Source organism: Nicotiana attenuata, unplaced genomic scaffold, assembly GCF_001879085.1.
Source record: "Nicotiana attenuata strain UT unplaced genomic scaffold, NIATTr2, whole genome shotgun sequence".
NCBI classification, from domain to species: Eukaryota; Viridiplantae; Streptophyta; class Magnoliopsida; order Solanales; family Solanaceae; genus Nicotiana; species Nicotiana attenuata.
Window position 1 is genome coordinate 695,252 of NW_017670355.1, and position 3,464 is coordinate 698,715.

The following is a 3,464-nucleotide window of genomic DNA, read 5'->3' on the forward strand; positions in this document are numbered from 1 at the left end:
CAAATTGTTCCATCCATCCACAGTCGTTGTCATCATCCATGCTGGATAGCAGAACATGGTGGCCACACTTGCTGAAATTTATCATTCCCCCGCAGAAGATCTTGGGGGAATAGAGGTTCATCAATCGAGCTAGGGTTAGCTCCTCTCTCGTCTCCTGGCACAGACGCCGAAGACAAGCAACTATCCTCCACACAAAAGGACTTACTTGTGCCAAGCATACCTAGTAGCGGATGCAGAACTCCATGATAACAGAGTCAAGCTCTCCAATTAAAGAGAATGGCCCTAAAGTTAAGGGATACGTATAAAAATACGTAAACCCTTATTGGGTAAGGTTATCCGCTCCGCCAGGTCAGAAGCGATAATGTCAAAAATCTTGGGAATGACAGTCTTCCTTCATAGTAGAAATACTGGAAGGACATATGGAAGAAGGGTATACGCTAATGGCCCACAAACAAGGGTGAGCGGAAGGATACTTCACTTCAAAGTCTTTAGTTGTGATAAAACTCTTTGGGATGATGGAGCTTATCGTAGGAGGAGCAGCATCTTCAGCTTTACATTGTTCTTTGAAGAACTAGGGTTTCTGGACGAAGAGGATATTTTTTATCAGAAAGGAAGGAAGTTTTTTTCTCAAGAAGAAGGTTAAAGAAAGGTTGAATACAAAGCACGAGTTGAGTTAAGACAGTTTGAGAAAGTTTAGAGAATTATGAAGTGTAAATGAAGAAGTTTGATGAGTATCGGTAAAGGAATAGGCCGCTAAAATCGTGGCCATAATTACCTCGATAACCGAAAAAAGTGATGCTAAATCGTGAGAGAAGCGTGTTCGGGGTATTAAATGCGAAGAGACGTGTGTCTAATCAACCGTCAGAAACCTTTTAGCGGGGGTCATAGGATTTCCTGCCAAAAAAGGTATTTCTACCAACTTTCCGATGACACAAAGTTATGCCACCGGAAAGTAGGGGGACTATCTGTATAGGATAAAATATGTTTATATTAAATGATCACATGAGAAAGTGATACGTGGAGCCGAAGACAGAAGGCAATCGGGTCCGGAGGCAATAATCTCGTCTGTTACCGGACAGAATGGTGCTCATAAAGATGAAATAAATGCCTGCCACCCGGTAGCATGTAATAAAGAATATTTTACAATATTAAGTTTGCAGCCCATTACAAAGAATATGACATTCATTGCCTGCCGTTACATATTCTTCAATGGTGCTCATAATTGTCATTAAAGATGGGCTCGATCCTAGGACCTTGTTCCCTAGGTACAGCTATAAATAGTGAGCTCTATTATCATTGTACACACGAATTTTCTGACAAACATACGCTACACTCTGTTCAAAGCTTAATATAATTTTATTCTTGTTCATTTATATCGTTCTTATTGTCCCCGGAAGCCATGTTCCCGCAATTACAGTTTCTGCTATTTTATCTCCATCTCAACGCTAAGTATTACATTTTTTTCCAATTTAATTATTATTTTTGGATCAAATTAATTCACTTGTCTATAAACCACGTACAAATTCAATTGTACTGTCTTTCGGGTATACAACTAACGTGTTGTACTTTTAAAATTATGAGATTTGTCACATATATATTGATATTCTATTGGGTTGGAGTAAATTCGCAGCTTAAGAGCTACAACCGCTCTTCCCTACTCCCTCCGCCAAACTAAGTATTTTATGTACATATTTTCTAGAATTGGTACAGTATTATGTATTGGCACCCATGCTCCATAAATATTAAATGGTGCACTTGGTTCAATACTTAATTATTTAATCAAAGAAACATGGATCAATTCTCACTTAGCACTTTTTCCCTCTCCTTTTTTTAGTGGTGCACCCATGTTCTAGACATACTAAATCCGCCTCTGTACTACATTAAATATTGGCCAGCCTAGGCTAGACTTAACATTAAAGTCAATAAATTATAAAGAAACTAAAGAAATTATTATAGTACATGTTGTGGATCTAGTTCTTTCATGGAGAAGCTTATAAATTAGGACCTTTGAAAGGTATAAGATTCACGCACAACAAAAATTTAGCCAAAGCGCAAGTGCTACTTTCTATCATGGCGTTGCTTAAGCTTAATTACTTTTTCATGTTTCTTCTTATGACAACAACTAGTTAGTATTCATCTCTTTGCTCCTCTAGATTTCTATCTCAGCCTTACCCTGTATTTCTACAAGAACCGTGAAAATAGCCTCTTATAAAAATACAAGGTAAGGCTGCGTACAATAGACCCTTGTGGTCAAAGTCAAGCTCTCCAATTAAAGAGAAAGGCCCTAAAGTTAAGGGATACGTATAAAAATACGTAAACCCTTCTTGGGTAAGGTTATCCGCTCCGCCAGGTCAGAAGCGATAATGTCAAAAATCTTGGGAATGGCAGTCTTCCTTCACAGTATTTCTACTGGAAGGATATATGGAAGAAGGGTATACGCTAATGGCCCACGAACAAGGGTGAGCGGAAGGATACTTCACTTCAAAGTCTTTAGTTGTGACAAAACTCTTTGGGATGATGGAGCTTACCGTAGGAGGAGCAGCATCTTCAGCTTTACATTTTTTCTTTGAAGAACTAGGGTTTCTGGACGAAGAGGATATTTTTAATCAGAAAGGAAGGAAGTTTTTTTCTCAAGAAGAAGGTTAAAGAAAGGTTGAAGACAAAGTACGAGTTGAGTAAAGAGAGTTTGAGAGAGTTTAGAGAATTATGAAGTGTAAATGAAGAAGTTTGATGAGTATAATTAAAGGAATAGGCTGCTAAAATCGTGGCCATAATTACCTCGATAACCGAAAAAAGTGATGCTAAATCGTGGGAGACGCGTGTTCGGGTATTAAATGCGAAGAGACGTGTGTCTAATCAACCGTCAGAAACCTTTTAGAGGGGGTCAGAGGATTTCCTGCCAAAAAAGGTATTTCTACCAACTTCCCGGTGACACAAAGTTATGCCACCGGAAAGTAGGGGGACTATCTGTATAGGATAAAATATGTTTATATTAAATGATCACATGAGAAAGTGACACGTGGAGCCGAAGACAGAAGGCAATCGGGTCCGGAGGCAATAATCTCGTCTGTTACGGACAGAATGGTGCTCATAAAGATGAAATAAATGCCTGCCACCCGTTAGCATTTAATAAAGAATATTTTACAACATTAAGTTTGCAGCCCATTACAAAGAATATGACATTCACTGCCTGCCGTTACATATTCTTCAATGGTGCTCATAATTGTCATTAAAGATGGGCTCGATCCTAGGACCTTGTTCCCTAGGTGCAGCTATAAATAGTGAGCTCTATTATCATTGTACACACGAATTTTCTGACAAACATACGCTACACTCTGTTCAAAGCTCAATATAATTTTATTTCTTGTTCATTTATATCGTTCTTATTGTCCCCGGAAGCCACGTTCCCGCAATTACAGTTTCTGCTATTTTATCTCCATCTCAACGCTAAGTATTACATTTTT